Below are 13,429 nucleotides of genomic sequence, written 5' to 3' on the forward strand. Positions count from 1 at the left end.
ATAAATACTTAATAGAAAAACACTAGCCGGGGACCAGCTTCTCTCTCACAAATCTACTTATCCCCTTAGGTCAACTGAACAGGTCTAAAAGGGTCGTTATCACAAGTGCTCACTTGTTAGGTTTTGAGTCTTGCTTTCAATGTATCTGTTGCTTCTATGGAGAGCCAGTGTGGTGTAGTGATTAAGAGGGGTAGTCTCGTAATCTGGGGAACCGGGTTCATGTCTCCGCTTCTCCAAATGCAGCTGCTGGGTGACCTTGGGCCAGTCACACTTCTCTGAAGTCTCTCAGCCCCACTCACCTCACAGAGTGTTTGTTGTTAGCCGCTTTGAGACTCCTTAAAGGGAGTAAAAGGCGGGATATCAAATCCAAACTCTTCTTCTCCTCTTCTTCTTCTTTTAACTATGTGAATCCCACCATGTGAATCACCTTGAGACAGTGTTTTAAAACACTGTATTATTATTATTATTATTATTATTATTATTATTATTATACCCCGCCCGTCTGGTTGGGTTTCCCAAGCCACTCTGGGCGGCTTCCAGCAGAATATAAAAAACATAGTAAAACGTCGAACGTTAAAAACTTCCCAATACAGGGCTGCCTTCAGATGCCTTCTAAAAATTGTGTAGTTCTTTATCTCCTTGACATCTGATGGGATGGCGTTCCACAGGGAGGGTGCTACCGCTGAGAAGGCCCTCTGCTTGGTTCCCTGTAACTTTACTTCTCGCAGTGAGGGAACCACCAGAAGACCCTCAGAGCTGGACCTCAGTGTCTGGGCTGAATGATGGAGGTGGAGACGCTCCTTCAGGTATACTGGACCTCAGTGGTGGTGGTGATGATGATATTTAAACAGCCACGACTTGCAAACCCCATGGGAATGCCAACGCTGTGAGTCTCATACCACAAAATGTAAAGTGGAAAGGGACCCTGCTTTTATGTTCTGGCACTTTTATATATAGTGCAAGATGGATTTGTCTAGTCTAGGCGGCACGCCGAATATTTCAAATGGGAGCAGTGATTAATGTATGATTTGTCAGGGGCTCAGATTGTTGTTTTGCCAGAGACGCCTCATAATTACTAGCTTTCTTCAAGAGATGCTTGGCTACCAGACAATGCTGGCGGCCCTGGAAATGGAAGACGGTGCGAAATTGACATTGCAGTTAATATTGACAGAAAACACTGGGCAAGAACAGTCCGCATGGGATTGTCATAGGAGAGGACTTCATAATGGTAAAGCACGTTGCAAAGTGCTACAAGTCCAATAAAGGGGCTGGGGAGAGATTTAGCAGATTAACTTTTTGGTGGTGGTTGGTAATACAATTCTTCCCCTGCTCTTAAAATCCCCACTTCAAATATACATCTCCTTGACATTAAAAAATCTTTACTACACTCCTTTTATTTTTAATTCATTTAACTCATTTTGCAGTTTTAATATGGAAACTTAATGTTTGCAATCAATTTCCAGCTTCTAAATTGCCTTCATTTATCCTGACATTGAAGCTGGCAATATTTGCTTTCTTTACAGCGCTCGTTCATCATGGCTTCTGCCACGATTTTAAGGGAAGGTGCAGGGAAACTATTGTTAATTAAAAAAACTGAAGCCTGTTAAATGGTTGGGTCATGCGGACTTACTTGAAAGAAGCGTGGGCAGAGTTAAAACAGAAAGGTGAACCCACAGAGTAGCCTTTCCCAAGCTGGTGCCCTCTAAATGTTGGATTTTATTTCCCACCATCCAGGTGCTAGCAAAATCACTTCAAAAGCAGAGGGGGGGGATTCTGGCAACACTTTACTGAGGAAACTGAACAAAGTTTATAATTTGTGGGAAAAGGAACAGAGAGGTTTTCTCTCCCCCCCCCCGCCCCGCCTTGCACATAGCAGGCAAGCATTCAACCAAACATAAAGAGGAAAATTCCCTCAGAACCACACAGCCAATCAGAGCACATGCTTGATGGAAACATCATGCCAGCCTGTCCCACCTCCCCTCATCTCTCTCTTGGCTGCTTGACTTCAATACTAACATACTTGATCCTTAAGCTGTACCCTGAATGATCTCTGTTGTTGCACTCCCAACACCCTCAACACTGATCATGCTGCATGGGGTTGACAGAGGGTGCAGTCCAACAAACAAAAACCTCAGTGGGGGGGGGGGACTTCAGACATGAGGTACAAACAAGAGAGAGAGAGAGAGAGAGAGCACAATTCACTGAGTGCAGGAATTTGTCAAAACAATATTTGCAACAGAAACGAACCTTCTAGAATTTTCCAGAACTTTCCAGTTTCTGCCCTCAAAGACTTTAGCCATGACATGGTAGGCAGCATGAGGATTACGTTGTGTGCCAAGACTGGAGTAGCTAGCACTTGGGAGAGAAGTGGTTGGGGAAGTCTGGCGGTGAGGAGGGAAAAGATCTTTTCTCTCCGGATCTGCCCTAAGCATAGCTGTCAACATTTCCCCCTTTTTAAGGGAAATTCCCTTATTCCGAATAGGATTCCTCGCAAGAAAAGGGAAAAGTTCACAGCTATGGCCCTAAGCTCTTGAAGCTCCTGGTTTGATGTCAAAATGCCTCCTTGTCTTCGGCTTTCCCTTATTATTGCCAGGTTGGTTGGTTGCCACTAAAAACAAATATTATCTGCGACATGCTCTTGGATAAGGCCACTCTCAAGATTTGTGTTGCCAAGGCCTGGCTGGGTGATGCCAGAAGGCTTCTTTTTGCCTCAGATGGTTCCAGCCAAATTCTCAGGATTAGGTCAGCAACAGGCCAGGAGACAGAAACCCTTTTCTTACAATCAAAGCATTTAGCGTGAACATGCATTGGAAGCCCCCTCCCCAATCTCAAGTACACTCATTCCACCGTCAGTGATGCCCCTATCTGTAGTAGTAGTTGTATGAGTAGCTAATAATAATAATGTGCTATGCAATGTTTTGGTGAATTGGCTTTATTCCTCTGTTTACTTAGACTAGGGACCTGTCCACACTTTAGCTTAATGTGGCTCATGAACCCCTCACACCTCCTTTAATTCCCCCTCCTCCAACAACTCCTGTTCCATGCTTCCCTAAATCCAGAGATTCCCTGTGCTTTGAAAATCTGAATGGGAGAGAAGAAGAAGAGTTTGGATTTGATATCCCATTTTATCACTACCCGAAGGAGTCTCAAAGTGGCTAACAATCTCCTTTCCCTTCCTCCCCCACAACAAACACTGTGTGAGGTGAGTGGGGCTGAGAGACTTCAGAGAAGTGTGACTGGCCCAAGGTCACCCAGCAGCTGCATGTGGAGGAGCAGGGAATCGAACCTAGTTCACAAGATTACAAGTCCACCGCTCTTAACCACTACACCACACTGGCTCTACACTACGCCGAGGCCCTGGAAGTTGTTTTCTGGTGTTCTTTTTCAAAAATCGCATTGTGTTTTATGCTTGTGAGTGTCCCGAACCACCAGGGGTACCCGGTGGCAAGTCCCGCCGACGTACACAATCCCACAGCCAATGCTAGCACATGGTCCAGCAGCCCAATAAGCCCAAAGTCAAAAGTCCAGCCGGGTTCCCACCTCTGCAGCCAATCCAGGTGTCAAGGCAGCTGGAGGTCAATCCTGCACAAGCACAGCCCCAAAGAGAATCCCACACCTCCTCCCAGAGCTAGCTTGCCCCACCTGGCCAGCTAGTGAGCCTGCCTCAGCCTCCTAGAGTGTACCTCCCACTACTCCTTTTGCCACAGAGCCCACTGTGTTCAGGAAGATGGGGACCCCTCTGGCTCTGGTGATAGTCCTGATGCTCTCGTTCCTGTGCACTGAACCCCATCGCTTCAGCATCCTCTATCGTCCTGTGAGTGCTTTTTTGTGATAATAATTTTTATTAGTTTTCAATTACAATAATCCAATAACAGCCTCATAACATTGCCAAATTACAATCACTAATACCAATCATTCAGATGCCAAATTATATAATTTAGGTGGCCCCTCACATGCTAGAATTGATGGTTTGAGGATTTACTTTATTTCTGCATTCCAAAATCTTATTACTTTCAATTACCCTCCTGACAAAATAACAATCCCTTATACAACAACTGCAATTTTAACAACTTTCATTCATATCAACACCTTAAATGATTTATAAATCTACAGGTGAAGCATTCAAACTATATCCTTGTTCTTCCTGCGTGTGGAAATTATTCTGTCCATGATGTTTCTTCCTGTCCTTGTAAAATATTATGTCTATCTTTTCCCGGTAAGGTGCCCAACTGCTCATATAGATCCTATATGATCGGCAAATAGGGACTGGTACAGGCAGTCTAATGACTGCACTGGTATCGGGAGGCCCACCACTCTTAATTTAGAACGGGGCTGAGGGGGGCGACCCAAAGTTGTGTGTTGAAATTCCACCTCCTTTGCCATACCAACCAGTGGTTAATAAAACCAATGATTTGCTTGTGCATACCTAGTGCTAGGAACAAATGTTAGGACTAGGAACAGTCTACGTAACAGATTTATTCAAGTAGTGTTGGGTTCCTTTTGAGCATGTTGTCATAGAAGACCTGAACATCAAGACTTCACCTTACCAGATCTACCTTAGATATTCATGGGTATGCTACTGTGGTGTTGGATCTGTAATGTGGGCTTATAAGGGCATGATTTGTTTTGTTTGTTTAATATGCCCAAGTGGCTTCTAAGTGGTTTAGCTTCAGATTTGCCTCGGGTAAATTCAAAATTGCTCTTTGCTATGCAGCTTAGCCTTTCTACAGGCCCTAGTTGACACTGCTTTCAGGGGATTTAGGCAGCCGTGTCGAACAGTCCCTGTTTTAGCGAAACTAAACCTCTTGGATGGTAGAACCCGTAAGTTGCTATAACAACTAAAATAGCAGCAATCTCTCCAAAGCACACAGCATCTCCCATAAGGGTCATACAGGTCTTTCTGAGCTGGAATAAGTCATGGGGAGCAATCTAAAAACCAGCCGGGTATCTCCCCTGGCTGGCAAACCTAGCAATTTTCATCCTGTTTCCTTGCCAGCAAGAGGTACGATCAAGGACAGTCTACCTTCTCTCAATATTTTTCCATGATAACACCTGCTTTTAAAGAGCTGGCATCCCTCAAAGGCTTCCCAGAGTAGATTGTCACCTGCCTCTTCCCTCCCACCTGCCTGAACACACATTAGCCTGCCTTCTCAGGTGACCCTTGGGTATTTTCCCTGACACACCCCTTTTCCCCAAGATGTGGAATCTGAGCATGCATAATAGCCTTCTTTCCAGAGTGACCATGTGTCCTATTTTACAGAGGACAGTCTGCTATTTGAAATGCTCTCTGGTCCCTAGTTCAGTTTAAAGCTATGGAACTGTAGTAAAGGAGATCTGGAGCCTTGAAATGTCCCACCACTACCCAGGCAGTGCCAGTCCTGTTCCATGGGAATTTGAGGCTCTCAGGGTAAGCAGGAAATGTATGGTCAAAGAGCAGGCAGGATCCCTTCTCTGTTTAAATGATAGGGAGGAATTCAGCATTATGTTATTCCAATAATTCCAGCAGCACAAGCATTTCAGTGCAAGCATTTTCCAGAAAGGCTTACCTGTGGGTTCCAGGCTGTCTCCTGTCCAGTGTATGGGATTAGACCTACTTAGCTTCAGCAGTAGGATTGTATGGTGTGTCTTCTGGTGATGCTCTGTGCCATGTGCATTCAGAGCATTGTTTACTATTTATTCGCTTAATGCATTTTTACTCTGCCCCTCAGGCTTACAATCTAAAAGACACCACACAAAAGGAAAGGGGAATAAGGAGGGAGGAGGAAAAAGGCAAACCCAGGCACTACTTTTTTAAGTTGCAGAGTTCTTAGTAGGAGCAGCTGGGTTGGAAACAGTTAAGGGGGAGAAGACAAAAGGGGTTGATCTTTAAACCTTGGTCTTCCACTCTGCAGCAGTCTAATGGAATGGCTGCTTCCAGGCAACAGCGGAGGGAGAGTAACAGGAAAAAGCAAAACAGAAACCAAAGAAGGCAAAAAATATCTTACAGATAAGGGCTGCTATGCCCTCAGTGCCTTGAAACAAGAGCAACAAGACTAAAATGTTAGCATTTATGGTGGAGCAACACCACAATTAGGAACAGTTTGTAATATTGCATGAAACTCAGTATGACTTTGTGTGCCAACACTCTTTTCCGAGCAGCAGAGCCTATTGGAATTGAGCATGCTGAGGGGATGAACATTCCTGCCCCCCACCATTGCGAACCCTTGGTACCACAACCCACCATCATCATATCCCAGCATCTTCTTAAGAAATCTATCATCCCATTAATATTTTCTCCTTCAGATCAGCTCCTCCTATTGCCCCATAGAATTACTTGGGATCTTTCCTCCGTTCACTTTCATAAATTAGGAGCACAACTGGATTAATTGCACCAAAGCTCAAACCACTGACCTGTTGCTTTATTTGCAGCAGTATTTACAAGATTCCTGCCTGTTTGAGACACTTGTCCAACGCAAACTCTTTTTCCTTTAGCAGCTGCAAAACTATTGATCTTCACAGCATCAGTATTTGTGAATTCTCTCAACATAGCTTCCTTTTTGGACATAATGCCAGGGGTGCAGAAGGGTCAAGGCCTATGTGGTCTTGTGTTGCACTTGACACTTGAGTTACTTTGGTGATGATACCAGTATGCCTAAGCCATGGGTCAGCAACCTTTTTCAGCCGTGGGCCAGTCCACCATCCCTCAGACCATGTGATGGGCTGGACTATATTTGGAAAAAAATATATGAACAAATTCCTATGCCCCACAAAAAACCCAGAGATGCATTTTAAATAAAAGGGGACATTCTACTCATGTAAAAACACACTGATTCCCAGACCGTCCACGGGCCAGATTGAGAAGGCGATTGGCCCGCATCCAGCCCCCGGGCCTTAGGTTGCCTACCCCCGGCCTAAGCTTTCACATGCCCTTCCTTATCATTTCTGAGCCCAGCTTTGCTTCTTGAGTCAAGTCTGTAACATACTGTATTTAGGGAGCAAGATGTCCTTCCTTCATTCACCCTCCATCAGACCTGAATTATTATACACAGTCCATTTACAAATTGCCTGATTCTGCTAAGGGTTGTAATTGCTTTCACAAATAATAATCAATCTGAGAAGGAGTCAGTACGTCTTTTTCTCTCTCTTATTATGCAATCGCGGGTTTTGTGCAAATCGACAAAATGATATTGCGTCTCAGGCATCGCCTTTCCAAATGAGATCTCTCGCCTGGGCAACAGTGATACAACAGAACAATTGCTTTGTTTATTTGTCTTTCTTGTAGGCTGCCACACCGCACAGATGCATTAGGCTACGATGAGGGGGTGGGTGGGAAACAAAACGTATTTGGACTGTAGTTCTATCAAAAGCAGGATGTTTTGAAACATATTGTAGAGCAGGCATGTCCAACTTGAAGTAGGCTGTAATCTACAATCTAATATAAAAACTGGCAGTGATCTACCACACAGGGATGGGTGCAGGGTGCTGGCTGCTTCCCCCGAGGGGGCGGGATGGGTGCAGGGTGGATGGGCGTGTGCTGCCTGCTTCCCCCGACATGGCCGGGATGGATGATGGGCACTGACAGGAAAGGGGTGGGTGGGTGTGCAGCGTCAAAACAGCCCCTCCTGCCAAGAGGAACTCAAGACGAGGCTGCTCAGGTACGTCTTCAGTAGAGGGCAGGTGGTGTTCAACCAGAATTCGTCCCAGGATCGACTGGTCGATCGTGATTGATGCATTGGACATGTCCGTTGTAGAGAAAGCCCAACCTATTTCCCCCATACGTAGGGCTGCCTCTGAAGACAGTTCAGAAACTTCAGCTGGTGCAGAATGCGGTTTGCTTGGTGCTTTCTGAACAGAAATGAGTGTCCAGGGCTCAGACAACAAAGAGGTAATAGCAAAGGTTATATGATGCAGATGTCCTGGAGGCGGGAAACTGTTTTTCCCTTCCGTGTTCCCAACAGATGCTCATAATTGACTTCACCTGAACCCTCACTAAAGATGCATAGCATCACATGCCCCCAAGTCCCCCTTGAGTGAAATCAACACGGCAGTTCTTTCAGACTGCGAATCTCCATGTGTGAATCAAAGGAGCCACAGAAGTACATCGAAACTCCCGCTCCTATGACAAATTGCTGGGCCAGAATGATATTAATGCTTTTGCAAAGTATGAAATGTTTTGGGATGAAATGCTGTGGGCAGTGGCACTTAACAGTGAATCGAAACACAATGGCATTTTGGGTTTTGTTTAAAACTTCATTGAATAAAGTGACTCACAGTCAGTAAATCCTATCCAGCTGTTAAACATCCATTAACGTCACAGTTTTTTCAAGTTTGGCCAAAGACTACCACTATAACCCGTTGAGAACTGTCAGCAGTCAGGCAAGCCATGTGCAGCGAGTCTGGATGCCGACTGCATTCAGATCTGACTTCTGAAGGTTAGAAATGGCAAAAAGAGGTTGGCGTTCGCATGCTCCGCTTCACTGAAACAGCAACGTGAAGACAGCTGCAGGCAAGGAGCTTTCGAGAAGCAGCAGCTCTATAAAACATCTCTCGATTTCAAGGCTTGATGCCTTGTACAGTATGTCTCCAAGGCAAACGTCTCGAAGTGCAGATAAACAGTATCTGCACTGAGGAGCAAGTTTCTTTACAGTAGAATGACAGGTGGAGACCTGCAACAAAATGTTGCAGCGTATTAGCAGCTGCCAAAAGGAGCGCTCCAATTCTCATAGGGGAGAGGGATGTTTTAGGAGGAGACTTTTCCCCAGCTGTGCTATGAAGTGCTGGCAGTTAAAGCTTAGTATAGGGGTAGGGGAGGGATTTGATTTATTTTGCATTTAAATATGAACACACCAAATCTGTACTTTCTGAAACAATAAACAAACCAAAACATAGCTTCGAAATACATCTTCAAATTTCACACCTCCGAAATTTTCTGATTTGATTCTCCAGCCAACAAATGTGTACACAAATGCAAATACTACGTGGAAGTTGTGTGCGTGAACATGCATGTATTAGTGAAAAATAATATGCAAAAATGCATTATGTTGAGGAAAGTTGTAAAAATATGAACGTTGGGCAAAACTGAATATCAAAATGAATATGTTAGGAGAAATGCACACTAAAATGTTGATTTTCACAAGGACTTTTTTTTTTTAAAAGCAAACAAATGTATTTGCACATCCATAATTTGATTTACTGGGCAGAGCATTTAAGTTCACCATTGGTCTTAGTAGCCTTTGGTTAGGAGCCAGAACATTTCCTGTAAAGAAAATCACCAGCCTCTGATTTGGCATAATTCAAGCAGCTTTCTATTGATTATGCAGGTTTACAGCAAGTCGTTGAAACTGACTATCGAGCTGGTGAAAGGTCAGGGGACGAAGTAAAGGAATGTTTGTCAGCAGTTTCAAGTACAGAGAATGATCCATTCTTAAATCCCACTGAAATCAGCAGGGATTGCTGGCAGATTATCTTTGATTATCTTTGGGCAGGCGTTGCCTGATGGTTAATATGTCAGGGTGAAGTTTGATTGGTTTCTTAAAAAATATTTTTAATACCAGTTGCTGGTATCCTGGTTAAGCACCATGACCACAGTGCACAGAAAGGGAATTTTAACCTTTCCCACCTCCCCTGCTCCAGCCCAATTTCATGATCACAATGAAAATCACTTCTCTCAGGAGAGAAGCTGCCATTAACATAATTTAGAGTTTCTAAGCCAGAGAGTAGCTAGGGACAATTTTTTATTATTATTTATTTTTTGCTAGAATAATGGAAAGAGTTAACACTTTCCCACCAAACCATGGTCCTGTTCCTGTCAGGACCCCATTCCACTGGCATTTAAAGTATAGAGGAAAATATACATGAAACTTGATGTGCTGCATTTAGTGCTGTGCTTAGTTTGGGCCTTAGGCCTTGTCTACATTTCCACTGGGTCTGAGAGGTTTTCTGCTTGTCCCTTACTTTCTAGTCATGGATCTGAGAAGTTTTTTGTTTGTCCTGCCATTTCCCCCAGAAAAACACACACCACTGTTTACTGCTGAATCAGAACAAATGTCAATCCACAGAAAAACCAATTAACGTTTGTTCCAGTTCAGCAGCAAACAGCAGATTTTCCTGAGGGAAAACGATGGGACAAGTAGAAGTGTGGCCTTAGTCTGCCATCTTAGTTTCTGATATGACCAAGGACTGGGCTACATGTTTCAACTAGGATCCAAAGAAACACACAGTTCCATACTCATAAAGCGGCTTGTGGTTCTGGGAGGGGTGGGCAAATATTCAGCTTTCCTGTCTTAAATTCAGTTCCTCCATTTTTCAACAAAGTCTTCATGCCATTTACTGTGAATTTCTCCTCGTATACCTGCTTTTGTATGCAATGCTGCCTAATATACACTTTTTTTTTTTTGCAAAGCAGTTTCCCCTCAAATAATGCATTTTTAATGTTATTTTCATTAATCTAAGTGTTTTATTACTTTAATATATCCATGTGGATTTGCCTAGTTGTAGGGAGGGCATGTCTCTTCATGGAGGTACTTCCCATGAGTTAAGGTAAAATGTTGGTTTCCCATTTATTACACATTCATGATGATTTGTGCTCATGATGCTATTGGGGCAGTCATACATGGTATCACTTTTATTACTATTTGCACCTGCAAATGGTTTGGAAACAGTCATACTGCTTTATTTTCAATGGTGTGGGTTTAAAAATGAGACAGTGCAATGATACAGCAGCAGCTAAAGCCAAGGAAGCATCACTTCCTTATCTTGCAGTGTCTCAATGCTACTGCTGTCATACAATATCAGGGAGGGAAGGTTCATGATGCCAAACATCTCTTATGCCAGATGCAGCATCTCCTAAGCAGTTAACCTCTGTAGTGGAGTTTCTTGTGTGAGTGCAAGTTGTCAGATATATTTTCGGTTCATTGTTGTCACCCTTCAGTCCTGGGATTTATAGCTGTCACTGACCAGAGTGGGTAGTGATTGCCCTCTAGTCAGATGTTAAAAGGATGCTGGATGATTAGATTTCCTTTGAGATTGCCTGGGGCGCATCATATATGCATAGCAAGATGTCTGATACTCTTCAAATAAGAAAAGAATGTTCTGTTCTTGCTGCTCTTTATCGCCAACGACACTCATTGTAGCATCAAACGAGGGGGGGGGGCATTTTTATGAGCTTGGAGGGAGCGGAGTGCCTCTCAGTGGTTAGAGCATCTACTTTGCATGCAGAAGGTCCCAGGTTTGCCCCCCTGTGTGGCTGGGAGGAAACCCTGCCTGAAACCCTGGACAGCCTTTGCCAGTGTAGACAGGAGTGAGCAAGATGGACCAATGTCTGCCTCAGCATAAGGCAGCATATTCCTATGTTCCTATCTATAGCATTCCTTCAATTCTGAAGCAAATTCAGGTAACAGAATAGCATACCAGCTACTCTTGTGTATGGTCACTTACAAGGGTAAGATCAGGTATATGTGGGAAGAGCAGGGAATACCTGAAGCCACAGTCAGTCTGGCATGAACTATGGTTCTGCACTTCAACTGCAGGGTAGTGATCTTCACTACAGGAATATTCTTTCAATGGTATGTCAATAAAATCATAACAACACTTGCAATATTTTGCAATGGGATTTGCCATGCTCCACAAGCAGTGGGGGGGGGGGCTAGGGGGGCCATGGCTCCAGGTGCAAATTTATGAAGGAGTGCAACCAGGTGCCCCCCCCCCCAGGCTTCCTCTTTGAGGCTGGAACAGCAAGGAGGCAAGCTGCATGGGGCCATTGGGACTGGGGTAGGGATAGTGGTCAACAAAGGGATGCCCATGCGTGCCCTTCCCCTGGGAGGGAAAGGGGAGAGCGCTGCTGCCGCCGCCACCACTACCCACCAAGGATGGAGGGAGTGGAAGGCGGGAAGGAACTGCTGGAGCCATGTGTGTTGCCCAGAGCACATTGCTGCAAGGATAGGAGGGTGAGGTGACACAGTGGTCTTCCTGGCTTCACATTTCTCTGCTTTAGCTCTGCTCTCAGGTTGGGGCTAATTTGCAAGGAGAGACTCCATTGATTAGACACTGGCTGGTCTAATCCAGTCCACCAGGGGGTGCAACACTTGTCCTGCCACAGGCATTGGCAACCCACACTACCTGATTGCTCCATGATTGCAGTCATGGGATTTTTGTCTTTCACATGACGGTATATGTTATGACTCCACAGAGTAGGAAGTGACAGAGACAGGATGTTTGTGTTACTGTGTTCTGTGAAATGGGACTATTGAACCAGGCAGAGGGCCTTCTCGGTAGTGGCGCCCTCCCTGTGGAATGCCCTCCCACCAGATGTCAAAGAGAACAACAACTACCAGACTTTTAGAAGACATCTGAAGGCAGCCCTGTTTAGGGATGCTTTTAATGTTTGATGTATCATAGTATTTTAATATTCTTTTGGAAGCCGCCCAGAGTGGCTGGGGAGGCCCAGCCAGATGGGCGGGGTATAAATAATAAATTATTATTATTATTATTATTATTATTATTATTATTATTATTATTATTCTCTTTGCTGTCTGATGCTAGAGAGAGAGGGAGCCATGTTGCAGTGCTCCGTGTGTAATAAAGTAGATTAGCCAAAATGCTGAGCTGCTGAGGTCTGTCACGCAAGGTGCGCAAACCCTGCGGATCCCTAAGTGTGCTGGTGTTGGTTGGCATCGGTCGCTGTGATGTTCTGGTAGAAGAAAGCTTTTGAAGCTCCCGAATGAAAGACCAGGAGGGAGAGAACATGCCAGTCGGGCACGTGTCTCTGCCAGGGTCCTACTCAAGTGTAGGCTGAACTCCTGACACCTGTCCACAAGTACCATTCTGACATACCCCAGGCATAAAAGTTTGACATGGAGAAGAGGGCAGTGAGACTATGCCACTGCCCATTGAGGCTGGCACCGGAAAGATCTAGCCTACATATGAGCAACTGCTCACACAGAAGTGCCCCTTTGCAAACACTGCTTTTTATGCAGACATTGGGGGAAAGATGGGGAGACAAGCCCAAGGGATATGACAGATAGCAGCACTCTTAATATCATGGATCAATTGCATTTCCCTGCATTGACTGAAATCATGTCCTGCCCAAGTACCCTGCGATAGAAGTGTCAGTGTTTGGTTACGGTTACTAGGAATCAAACAACACCTTTTCAGATTAATGTTGATGCAGCAGCAACTCTCATAGGTTCCAGGCTTCTTCTTCAGAGGGAGAAGTGAGGCAGCCGACAGAAAGCAATACGAGGCAGTTATCTTGTCAAAGGAACTCAGGGTTTAATACACAAGAGCTTGTTTTGTAACGGAGAAACCTGTAATCTTAAAACTCAGAAAAGGAAAGGGGAAAGGTCATCTCCTGCACCTTGAAACACTCAAATGGGGTTAGCAATTAGGAAGAGGCTAATGCTTGGCTTTCAAAGTGTACATCATTCAGAGTGCTGATTCAGCAAATGAGACC

At 44.6% G+C, this 13,429-nt stretch overlaps 1 protein-coding gene across 6 annotated transcripts in view; it reads left to right on the top strand.

Annotated features, from left to right (window-relative positions):
* Positions 1 to 13,429, top strand: part of KCNH1 (potassium voltage-gated channel subfamily H member 1) — a 223,006-nt gene that overhangs the window by 158,441 nt on the left and 51,136 nt on the right. The gene's annotated exons all lie outside the window — the stretch shown is intronic.

This window comes from Podarcis erhardii (assembly GCF_964252035.2).
Source record: "Podarcis erhardii genome assembly, chromosome: 3".
NCBI lineage: Eukaryota > Metazoa > Chordata > Lepidosauria > Squamata > Lacertidae > Podarcis > Podarcis erhardii.